Source organism: Phalangium opilio, unplaced genomic scaffold (assembly GCF_054372755.1).
Source record: "Phalangium opilio isolate 3A_F unplaced genomic scaffold, DU_Popi_V2 ptg000054l_1, whole genome shotgun sequence".
In the NCBI taxonomy this organism is placed as follows: Eukaryota; Metazoa; Arthropoda; class Arachnida; order Opiliones; family Phalangiidae; genus Phalangium; species Phalangium opilio.
The window spans coordinates 5572739-5582863 of record NW_028324173.1 but is presented as its reverse complement, the minus strand read 5'-3'; the positions used below and the strand labels follow the sequence as shown (position 1 = coordinate 5582863).

The window sequence follows — 10125 nt, the reverse complement described above, 5'->3', positions numbered from 1 at the left end:
GAATTTTAACAGTTTTTTGGATATATATAGTTATATTTGCTTGAATTAAAGCAAAAAGTACAAAAATAGTGGTTTCAAAGGTTATATTTTAAAATAGTGAAACAATTCTCAAAATGTTTTTCTCTGGCCGAGAAACGTCGATTTTGAAAATGTTATTAAAAATCGAGGTTCATTTTTATTTATTGATCAATCGAGATGAAATCACTTATAATGAGTATTGTTATGGATGGATATGAAAAAAGCAATCATGTTTTCTTTTTGTTATTGTTTTAAAAGGTTAATTTGTCTCACTTAATTTAAATTCGAATTATTAACTAGCACTTTCGGCAACGGCCATATCACGCTGAAAACACCGGTTCTAGTCCGATCACCGAAGTTAAGCAGCCTCGAGCGCAGTCAGTACTTGGAAACACTGCGTGCCGTTGGCTTTTTCCTTTTTGTTTCCTCTTTTAAATTTCACCAGATATGAAAAAAGCAAACATATCTTCTTTTTGTTATTGTTTTATAAAGATGAAGCTTAATTAAATTCAAATTATTAAATAGCACTCTCGGCAACGGCCATATCACGCTTAAAAAACCGGTTCTCGTCCCATCACCGAAAATAAGCAGCGTCGAGCGCAGTCAGTACTTGGGAGGGAGACCACTTAGGAACACTGCTTGCCGTTAGCTTTTTCACTTTTTTTGTCTTTTAAATGCCAATAGATATGAAAAAAACAAACATATTTTCTTTTTGTTATTGTTTTAAAAAGATAAAGGTTAATTTGTCTCACTTAATTTAAATTCGAATTATTAACTAGCACTCTCGGCAACGGCCATATCACGTTGAAAACACCGGTTCTAGTCCTATCACCGAAGTTAAGCTGCGTCGAGGGCAGTCAGTAATTGGAAACTCTGCGTGCCGTTGGTTTTTCACTTTTTTTCCACTTTTAAATTCCAATAGATATGAAATAAGCAAACATATCTTCTTTTTTTATTGTTTTAAAAATATGAAGGTTAATTAAATTCAAATTATTAAAAAGCACTCTCGGCAACGGCCATATCACGCTGAAAACACCGGTTCTCGTCCGATCACCGAAGTTAAGCAGCGTCGAGCGCAGTCAGTACTTGGGAGGCAGACCACTTGGGAACACTGCGTGCCGTTGGCTTTTTCACTTTTTTTTACTGTTTTAAATTCCAATAGATATGAAAAAAGCAAACTTATTTTCTTTTTGTTACTGTTTTAAAAAGATGAAGGTTAATTTGTCTCACTTAATTTAAATTCGAATTATTAACTAGCACTCTCGGCAACGGCCATATCGCGCTGAAAACACCGGTTCTAGTCCTATCACCGAAGTTAAGCAGCGTCGAGCGCAGTCAGTACATGGGAGGGAGACCACTTAGGAACACTGCGTGCCGTTGGTTTTGCACTTTTTTTCCACTTTTAAATTCCAATAGATATGAAAAAAGCAAACATATCTTCTTTTTGTTATTGTTTTATAAAGATGAAGGTTAATTAAATTCAAATTATTAAATAGCACTCTGGGCAACGGCCATATTACGCTGAAAACACCGGTTCTCGTCCGATCACCGCAGTTAAGCAGCGTCGAGCGCAGTCAGTACTTTGAAACTCTGCGTGCCGTTGGCTTTTTCACTTTTGTTTCCTCTTTTAAATTCCATCAGATATGAAAAAAGCAAACTTATTTTCTTTTTGTTATTGTTTTAAAAAGATGGTTAATTTGTCTCACTTAATTTAAATTCGAATTATTAACTAGCACTCTCGCCAACGGCCATATCGCGCTGAAAACACCGGTACTAGTCCTATCACCGAAGATAAGCAGCGTCGAGCGCAGTCAGTACTTGGGAGGGAGACCACTTAGGAACACTGCGTGCCGTTGTCTTTTTAACTTTTTTTTCCTCTTTTAAATTCCAATAGATATGAAAAAAGCAAACATATTTTCTTTTTGTTATTGCTTTAAAAAGATGAAGGATAATTTGTCTCACTTAATTTAAATTCGAATTATTATCTAGCACTCTCGGCAACGGCCATATCACGCTGAAAACACCGGTTCTCCTCCGATCACCGCAGTTAAGCAGCGTCGAGCGCAGTCAGTACTTTGAAACTCTGCGTGCCGTTGGCTTTTTCACTTTTGTTTCCTCTTTTAAATTCCATCAGATATGAAAAAAGCAAACATATCTTCTTTTTGTTATTGTTTTATAAAGATGAAAGTAAATTTAATTCAAATTATTAACTAGCACTCTCGGCAAAGCCCATAACACGCTGAATACACCGGTTCTCGTCCGATTACCGAAGTTAAGCAGCGTCGAGCGCAGTCAGTACTTGGGAGGGAGACCACTTAGGAACACTGCGTGCCGTTGGCTTTTTCGTTTTTTTTCCTCTTTTAAATTTTAATAGATATGAAAAAAGCAAACATGTTTTTTTTTGTTATTGTTTTAAAAAGATGAAGGTCAAATTGTCTCACTTAATTTAAATTCGAATTATTATCTAGCACTCTAGGCAACGGCCATATCACGCTGAAAACACCGGTTCTCGTCCGATCACCGCAGTTAAGCAGCGTCTAGCGCAGTCAGGACTTTGAAACTCTGCGTGCCGTTGGCTTTTTCACTTTTGTTTCCTCTTTTAAATTCCATCAGATATGAAAAAAGCAAACATATCTTCTTTTTGTTATTGTTTTATAAAGATGAAGATTAATTAAATTCAAATTATTAGATAGCACTCTCGGCAACGGCCAAATCAAGCTGAAAACACCGGTTCTCGTCCGATCACCGAAAATAAGCAGCGTTGAGCGAAGTCAGTACTTGGAAAATCTGCGTGCCGTTGGCTTTTTCACTTATGTTTCCTCTTTTAAATTCCATCAGATTTGAAAAAAGCAAACATATCTTCTTTTTGTTATTGTTTTATGAAGATGAAGGTTACTTAAATTCAAATTATTAATTAGCACTGTCGGCAACGGCCATATCACGCTGAAAACACCGGTTCTCGTCCGATAACCGAAGTTAAGAAGCATCGAGCGCAGTCAGTACTTGGGAGGGAGACCACTTAGGAACACTGCGTGCCGTTGGCTTTTTCACTTTTTTTTCCACATTTATATTCCAATAAATTTCAAAAAAGCAAGCATATTTTCTTTTTGTTATTGTTTTAAAAAGATGAAGGTTAATTTGTCTCACTTAATTTAAATTCGAATTATTAACTAGCACTCTCAGCAACGGCCATATCACGCTGAAAACACCGGTTCTAGTCCTATCACCGAAGTTAAGCACCGTCGAGCGCAGTCAGTACTTGGGAGGGAGACCACTTAAGAACACTGCGTGCCGTTGGTTTTTCACTTTTTTCCACTTTTAAATTCCAATAGATATGAAAAAAGCAAACATATCTTCTTTTTGTTATTGTTTTATAAAGATGAAGGTTAATTAAATTCAAATTATTAAATAGTACTCTGGGCAACGGCCACATCACGCTGAAAACACCGGTTCTCGTCCGATCACCGAAGTTAAGCAGCGTCGAGCGCAGTCAGTACTTGGGAGGGAGACCACTTAGGAACACTGCGTGCCGTTGTCTTTTTAACTTTTTTTTCCTCTTTTAAATTCCAATAGATATGAAAAAAGCAAACATGTTTTCTTTTTGTTATTGTTTTAAAAAGATGAAGGATAATTTGTCTCACTTAATTTAAATTCGAATTATTATATAGCACTCTCGGCAACGGCCATATCACGCTGAAAACACCGGTTCTCGTCCGATCACCGCAGTTAAGCAGCGTCGAGCGCAGTCAGTACTTTGAAACTCTGCGTGCCGTTGGCTTTTTCACTTTTGTTTCCTCTTTTAAATTCCATCAGATATGAAAAAAGCAAACATATCTTCTTTTTGTTATTGTTTTATAAAGATGAAGGTTAATTAAATTCAAATTATTAGATAGCACTCTCGGCAACGGCCAAATCAAGCTGAAAACACCGGTTCTCGTCCGATCACCGAAAATAAGCAGCGTCGAGCGAAGTCAGTACTTGGAAACTCTGCGTGCCGTTGGCTTTTTCACTTATGTTTCCTCTTTTAAATTCCATCAGATATGAAAAAAGCAAACATATCTTCTTTTTGTTATTGTTTTATAAAGATGAAGGTTAATTAAATTCAAATTATTAATTAGCACTCTCGGCAACGGCCATATCACGCTGAAAACACCGGTTCTCGTCCGATCACCGAAGTTAAGAAGCATCGAGCGCATTCAGTACTTGGGAGGGAGACCACTTAGGAACACTGCGTGCCGTTGGCTTTTTCACTTTTTTTTCCACATTTATATTCCAATAAATTTCAAAAAAGCAAACATATTTTCTTTTTGTTATTGTTTTAAAAAGATGAAGGTTAATTTGTCTCACTTAATTTAAATTCGAATTATTATCTAGCACTCTCGGCAACGGCCATATCACGCTGAGAACACCGGTTCTCGTCCGATTACCGCAGTTAAGCAGCGTCGAGCGCAGTCAGTACTTTGAAACTCTGCGTGCCGTTGGCTTTTTCACTTTTGTTTCCTCTTTTAAATTCCATCAGATATGAAAAAAGCAAACATATCTTCTTTTTGTTATTGTTTTATAAAGATGAAGGTTAATTAAATTCAAATTATTAGATAGCACTCTCGGCAACGGCCAAATCAAGCTGAAAACACCGGTTCTCGTCCGATCACCGAAGTTAAGAAGCATCGAGCGCAGTCAGTACTTGGGAGGGAGACCACTTAGGAACACTGCGTGCCGTTGGCTTTTTCACTTTTTTTTCCACATTTATATTCCAATAAATTTCAAAAAAGCAAGCATATTTTCTTTTTGTTATTGTTTTAAAAAGATGAAGGTTAATTTGTCTCACTTAATTTAAATTCGAATTATTAACTAGCACTCTCAGCAACGGCCATATCACGCTGAAAACACCGGTTCTAGTCCTATCACCGAAGTTAAGCACCGTCGAGCGCAGTCAGTACTTGGGAGGGAGACCACTTAAGAACACTGCGTGCCGTTGGTTTTTCACTTTTTTCCACTTTTAAATTCCAATAGATATGAAAAAAGCAAACATATCTTCTTTTTGTTATTGTTTTATAAAGATGAAGGTTAATTAAATTCAAATTATTAAATAGTACTCTGGGCAACGGCCACATCACGCTGAAAACACCGGTTCTCGTCCGATCACCGAAGTTAAGCAGCGTCGAGCGCAGTCAGTACTTGGGAGGGAGACCACTTAGGAACACTGCGTGCCGTTGTCTTTTTAACTTTTTTTTCCTCTTTTAAATTCCAATAGATATGAAAAAAGCAAACATGTTTTCTTTTTGTTATTGTTTTAAAAAGATGAAGGATAATTTGTCTCACTTAATTTAAATTCGAATTATTATATAGCACTCTCGGCAACGGCCATATCACGCTGAAAACACCGGTTCTCGTCCGATCACCGCAGTTAAGCAGCGTCGAGCGCAGTCAGTACTTTGAAACTCTGCGTGCCGTTGGCTTTTTCACTTTTGTTTCCTCTTTTAAATTCCATCAGATATGAAAAAAGCAAACATATCTTCTTTTTGTTATTGTTTTATAAAGATGAAGGTTAATTAAATTCAAATTATTAGATAGCACTCTCGGCAACGGCCAAATCAAGCTGAAAACACCGGTTCTCGTCCGATCACCGAAAATAAGCAGCGTCGAGCGAAGTCAGTACTTGGAAACTCTGCGTGCCGTTGGCTTTTTCACTTATGTTTCCTCTTTTAAATTCCATCAGATATGAAAAAAGCAAACATATCTTCTTTTTGTTATTGTTTTATAAAGATGAAGGTTAATTAAATTCAAATTATTAATTAGCACTCTCGGCAACGGCCATATCACGCTGAAAACACCGGTTCTCGTCCGATCACCGAAGTTAAGAAGCATCGAGCGCATTCAGTACTTGGGAGGGAGACCACTTAGGAACACTGCGTGCCGTTGGCTTTTTCACTTTTTTTTCCACATTTATATTCCAATAAATTTCAAAAAAGCAAACATATTTTCTTTTTGTTATTGTTTTAAAAAGATGAAGGTTAATTTGTCTCACTTAATTTAAATTCGAATTATTATCTAGCACTCTCGGCAACGGCCATATCACGCTGAGAACACCGGTTCTCGTCCGATTACCGCAGTTAAGCAGCGTCGAGCGCAGTCAGTACTTTGAAACTCTGCGTGCCGTTGGCTTTTTCACTTTTGTTTCCTCTTTTAAATTCCATCAGATATGAAAAAAGCAAACATATCTTCTTTTTGTTATTGTTTTATAAAGATGAAGGTTAATTAAATTCAAATTATTAGATAGCACTCTCGGCAACGGCCAAATCAAGCTGAAAACACCGGTTCTCGTCCGATCACCGAAGTTAAGAAGCATCGAGCGCAGTCAGTACTTGGGAGGGAGACCACTTAGGAACACTGCGTGCCGTTGGCTTTTTCACTTTTTTTTCCACATTTATATTCCAATAAATTTCAAAAAAGCAAACATATTTTCTTTTTGTTATTGTTTTAAAAAGATGAAGGTTAATTTGTCTCATTTAATTTAAATTCGAATTATTATCTAGCACTCTCGGCAACGGCCATATCACGCTGAGAACACCGGTTCTCGTCCGATCGCCGACGTTAGCAGCGTCGAGCGCAGTCAGTACTTGTTAATGCTGCGTGCCGTTGGCTTTTTCACTTTTGTTTCCTCTTTTAAATTCCACCCGATATGAAAAAAGCAAACATATCTTCTTTTTGTTATGGATTTATAAAGATGAAGGTTAATTTGTCTCACTTAATTTAAATTCGAATTTTTAACTAGCACTCTCGGCAACGGCCATATCACGCTGAGAACACCGGTTCTCGTCCGATCGCCGACGTTAGCAGCGTCGAGCGCAGTCAGTACTTGGGAATACTGCGTGCCGTTGGTTTTTCACTTTTGTTTCCTCTTTTAAATTCCACCCGATTTGAAAAAAGCACACATATCTTCATTTTGTTATTGTTTTATAAAGATGAAAGTTAATTAAATTCAAATTATTAACTAGCACTCTTGGCAACGGCCATATCACGCTGAATACAACGGTTCTCGTCCGATAACCGAAGTTAAGCAGCGTCGAGCGCATACAGTACTTGGGAATACTGCGTGCCGTTGGCTTTTTCACTTTTGTTTCCTCTTTCAAATTCCACCAAATATGAAAAAAGCAAACATTTCTTCTTTTTGTTATTGTTTTATAAAGATGAAACTAATTAAATTAAAATTATTAACTAGCACTCTTGGCAACGGCCATATCACGCTGAATACACCGGTTCTCGTCGATAACCGAAGTTAAGCAGCGTCGAGCGCAGTCACTACTTTGGAGGGAGACCACTTAGGAACACTGCGTGCCGTTGGCTTTTTCACTTTTTTTTCCTCTTTTAAATTTTAATAGATATGAAAAAAGCAAACATGTTTTCATTTTGTTATTGTTTTAAAATGATGAAGGTTAATTTGTCTCACTTAATTTAAATTCGAATTATTAACTAGCACTCTCGGCAACGACCATATCACGCTGAATACACCGGTTCTCGTCCGAACACCGAAGTTAAGCAGAGTCGAGCGCAGTCAGTACTTGGGAGGGAGACCACTTAGGAACACTGCTTGCCGTTAGCTTTTTCACTTTTTTTGTCTTTTAAATGCCAATAGATATGAAGAAAGCAAACATATTTTCTTTTTGTTATTGTTTTAAAAAGATAAAGGTTAATTTGTCTCACTTAATTTAAATTCGAATTATTAACTAGCACTCTCGGCAACGGCCATATCACGTTGAAAACACCGGTTCTAGTCCTATCACCGAAGTTAAGCTGCGTCGAGGGCAGTCAGTAATTGGAAACTCTGCGTGCCGTTGGTTTTTCACTTTTTTTCCACTTTTAAATTCCAATAGATATGAAATAAGCAAACATATCTTCTTTTTTTATTGTTTTATAAATATGAAGGTTAATTAAATTCAAATTATTAAAAAGCACTCTCGGCAACGGCCATATCACGCTGAAAACACCGGTTCTCGTCCGATCACCGAAGTTAAGCAGCGTCGAGCGCAGTCAGTACTTGGGAGGGAGACCACTTAGGAACACTGCGTGCCGTAGGCTTTTTCACTTTTTTTTCCACTTTTATATTCCAATAAATTTCAAAAAAGCAAACATATTTTCTTTTTGTTATTGTTTTAAAAAGATGAAGGTTAATTTGTCTCACTTAATTTAAGTTCGAATTATTAACTAGCACTCTCAGCAACGGCCATATCACGCTGAAAACACCGGTTCTCGTCCGATCACCGAAGTTAAGCAGCGTCGAGCGCAGACAGTACTTGGGAGGGAGACCACTTAGGAACACTGCGTGCCGTTGGCTTTTTCACTTTTTTTTTCCTCTTTTAAATTCCAATAGATATGAAAAAAGCAAACTTATTTTCTTTTTGTTACTGTTTTAAAAAGATGAAGGTTAATTTGTCTCACTTAATTTAAATTCGAATTATTAACTAGCACTCTCGGCAACGGCCATATCGCGCTGAAAACACCGGTTCTAGTCCTATCACCGAAGTTAAGCAGCGTCGAGCGCAGTCAGTACATGGGAGGGAGACCACTTAGGAACACTGCGTGCCGTTGGTTTTTCACTTTTTTTCCACTTTTAAATTCCAATAGATATGAAAAAAGCAAACATATCTTCTTTTTGTTATTGTTTTATAAAGATGAAGGTTAATTAAATTCAAATTATTAAATAGCACTCTGGGCAACGGCCATATTACGCTGAAAACACCGGTTCTCGTCCGATCACCGAAGTTAAGCAGCGTCGAGCACAGTCAGTACTTGGGAGGGAGACCACTTAGGAACACTGCGTGCCGTTGGCTTTTTCACTTTTTTTTCCACTTTTATATTCCAATAAATTTCAAAAAAGCAAACATATCTTCTTTTTGTTATTGTTTTATAAAGATGAAGGTTAATTAAATTCAAATTATTAAATAGCACTCTGGGCAACGGCCATATCACGCTGAAAACACCGGTTCTCGTCCGATCACCGAAGTTAAGCAGCGTCGAGCGCAGTCAGTACTTGGGAGGGAGACCACTTAGGAACACTGCGTGCCGTTGGTTTTTTCACTTTTTTTTCCTCTTTTAAATTCCAATAGATATGAAAAAAGCAAACTTATTTTCTTTTTGTTATTGTTTTAAAAAGATGGTTAATTTGTCTCACTTAATTTAAATTCGAATTATTAACTAGCACTCTCGCCAACGGCCATATCGCGCTGAAAACACCGGTTCTAGTCCTATCACCGAAGATAAGCAGCGTCGAGCGCAGTCAGTACTTGGGAGGGAGACCACTTAGGAACACTGCGTGCCGTTGTCTTTTTAACTTTTTTTTCCTCTTTTAAATTCCAATAGATATGAAAAAAGCAAACATGTTTTCTTTTTGTTATTGTTTTAAAAAGATGAAGGATAATTTGTCTCACTTAATTTAAATTCGAATTATTATATAGCACTCTCGGCAACGGCCATATCACGCTGAAAACACCGGTTCTCGTCCGATCACCGCAGTTAAGCAGCGTCGAGCGCAGTCAGTACTTTGAAACTCTGCGTGCCGTTGGCTTTTTCACTTTTGTTTCCTCTTTTAAATTCCATCAGATATGAAAAAAGCAAACATATCTTCTTTTTGTTATTGTTTTATAAAGATGAAGGTTAATTAAATTCAAATTATTAAACAGTACTCTGGGCAACGGCCACATCACGCTGAAAACACCGGTTCTCGTCCGATCACCGAAGTTAAGCAGCGTCGAGCGCAGTCAGTACTTGGGAGGGAGACCACTTAGGAACACTGCGTGCCGTTGTCTTTTTAACTTTTTTTTCCTCTTTTAAATTCCAATAGATATGAAAAAAGCAAACATGTTTTCTTTTTGTTATTGTTTTAAAAAGATGAAGGATAATTTGTCTCACTTAATTTAAATTCAAATTATTAGATAGCACTCTCGGCAACGGCCAAATCAAGCTGAAAACACCGGTTCTCGTCCGATCACCGAAAATAAGCAGCGTCGAGCGAAGTCAGTACTTGGAAACTCTGCGTGCCGTTGGCTTTTTCACTTATGTTTCCTCTTTTAAATTCCACCCGATTTGAAAAAAGCACACATATCTTCA

At 37.5% G+C, this 10125-nt stretch overlaps 7 non-coding genes and 21 pseudogenes across 7 annotated transcripts; all 28 read left to right on the top strand.

Moving 5' to 3' along the window:
* The first annotated feature begins 550 nt into the window (after window positions 1-550).
* Window positions 551-669, top strand: LOC149671050 (5S ribosomal RNA; annotated as a pseudogene).
* Window positions 670-1026: 357 nt separating this feature from the next.
* On the top strand, window positions 1027-1145 carry LOC149671049 (5S ribosomal RNA). The gene has a single exon (XR_016367454.1). It is a non-coding gene; the product is annotated as a 5S ribosomal RNA (ribosomal RNA).
* A 137-nt stretch (window positions 1146-1282) lies between these two features.
* Window positions 1283-1401, top strand: LOC149671048 (5S ribosomal RNA; annotated as a pseudogene).
* A 120-nt stretch (window positions 1402-1521) lies between these two features.
* LOC149671047 (5S ribosomal RNA) lies at window positions 1522-1624 on the top strand (annotated as a pseudogene).
* Window positions 1625-1758: 134 nt separating this feature from the next.
* On the top strand, window positions 1759-1877 carry LOC149671046 (5S ribosomal RNA; annotated as a pseudogene).
* Window positions 1878-2014: 137 nt separating this feature from the next.
* LOC149671045 (5S ribosomal RNA) lies at window positions 2015-2117 on the top strand (annotated as a pseudogene).
* Window positions 2118-2239: 122 nt separating this feature from the next.
* On the top strand, window positions 2240-2358 carry LOC149671044 (5S ribosomal RNA; annotated as a pseudogene).
* Window positions 2359-2943: 585 nt separating this feature from the next.
* LOC149671043 (5S ribosomal RNA) lies at window positions 2944-3062 on the top strand (annotated as a pseudogene).
* Window positions 3063-3199: 137 nt separating this feature from the next.
* LOC149671042 (5S ribosomal RNA) lies at window positions 3200-3318 on the top strand (annotated as a pseudogene).
* Window positions 3319-3437: 119 nt separating this feature from the next.
* Window positions 3438-3556, top strand: LOC149671041 (5S ribosomal RNA). The gene has a single exon (XR_016367459.1). It is a non-coding gene; the product is annotated as a 5S ribosomal RNA (ribosomal RNA).
* A 137-nt stretch (window positions 3557-3693) lies between these two features.
* On the top strand, window positions 3694-3796 carry LOC149671040 (5S ribosomal RNA; annotated as a pseudogene).
* Window positions 3797-4143: 347 nt separating this feature from the next.
* Window positions 4144-4262, top strand: LOC149671039 (5S ribosomal RNA; annotated as a pseudogene).
* A 362-nt stretch (window positions 4263-4624) lies between these two features.
* LOC149671038 (5S ribosomal RNA) lies at window positions 4625-4743 on the top strand (annotated as a pseudogene).
* A 137-nt stretch (window positions 4744-4880) lies between these two features.
* On the top strand, window positions 4881-4999 carry LOC149671037 (5S ribosomal RNA; annotated as a pseudogene).
* Window positions 5000-5118: 119 nt separating this feature from the next.
* LOC149671036 (5S ribosomal RNA) lies at window positions 5119-5237 on the top strand. Its single transcript, XR_016367458.1, has one exon. It is a non-coding gene; the product is annotated as a 5S ribosomal RNA (ribosomal RNA).
* A 137-nt stretch (window positions 5238-5374) lies between these two features.
* Window positions 5375-5477, top strand: LOC149671035 (5S ribosomal RNA; annotated as a pseudogene).
* Window positions 5478-5824: 347 nt separating this feature from the next.
* Window positions 5825-5943, top strand: LOC149671034 (5S ribosomal RNA; annotated as a pseudogene).
* A 362-nt stretch (window positions 5944-6305) lies between these two features.
* Window positions 6306-6424, top strand: LOC149671033 (5S ribosomal RNA; annotated as a pseudogene).
* An 823-nt stretch (window positions 6425-7247) lies between these two features.
* On the top strand, window positions 7248-7365 carry LOC149671032 (5S ribosomal RNA; annotated as a pseudogene).
* A 137-nt stretch (window positions 7366-7502) lies between these two features.
* LOC149671031 (5S ribosomal RNA) lies at window positions 7503-7621 on the top strand (annotated as a pseudogene).
* Window positions 7622-7978: 357 nt separating this feature from the next.
* Window positions 7979-8097, top strand: LOC149671030 (5S ribosomal RNA). The gene has a single exon (XR_016367603.1). It is a non-coding gene; the product is annotated as a 5S ribosomal RNA (ribosomal RNA).
* Window positions 8098-8234: 137 nt separating this feature from the next.
* On the top strand, window positions 8235-8353 carry LOC149671029 (5S ribosomal RNA). Its single transcript, XR_016367707.1, has one exon. It is a non-coding gene; the product is annotated as a 5S ribosomal RNA (ribosomal RNA).
* Window positions 8354-8491: 138 nt separating this feature from the next.
* Window positions 8492-8610, top strand: LOC149671028 (5S ribosomal RNA; annotated as a pseudogene).
* Window positions 8611-8730: 120 nt separating this feature from the next.
* Window positions 8731-8849, top strand: LOC149671027 (5S ribosomal RNA; annotated as a pseudogene).
* Window positions 8850-8971: 122 nt separating this feature from the next.
* LOC149671026 (5S ribosomal RNA) lies at window positions 8972-9090 on the top strand. Its single transcript, XR_016367535.1, has one exon. It is a non-coding gene; the product is annotated as a 5S ribosomal RNA (ribosomal RNA).
* A 134-nt stretch (window positions 9091-9224) lies between these two features.
* LOC149671025 (5S ribosomal RNA) lies at window positions 9225-9343 on the top strand (annotated as a pseudogene).
* Window positions 9344-9480: 137 nt separating this feature from the next.
* LOC149671024 (5S ribosomal RNA) lies at window positions 9481-9583 on the top strand (annotated as a pseudogene).
* A 122-nt stretch (window positions 9584-9705) lies between these two features.
* Window positions 9706-9824, top strand: LOC149671023 (5S ribosomal RNA). The gene has a single exon (XR_016367457.1). It is a non-coding gene; the product is annotated as a 5S ribosomal RNA (ribosomal RNA).
* The last annotated feature ends 301 nt before the right edge of the window (window positions 9825-10125 follow it).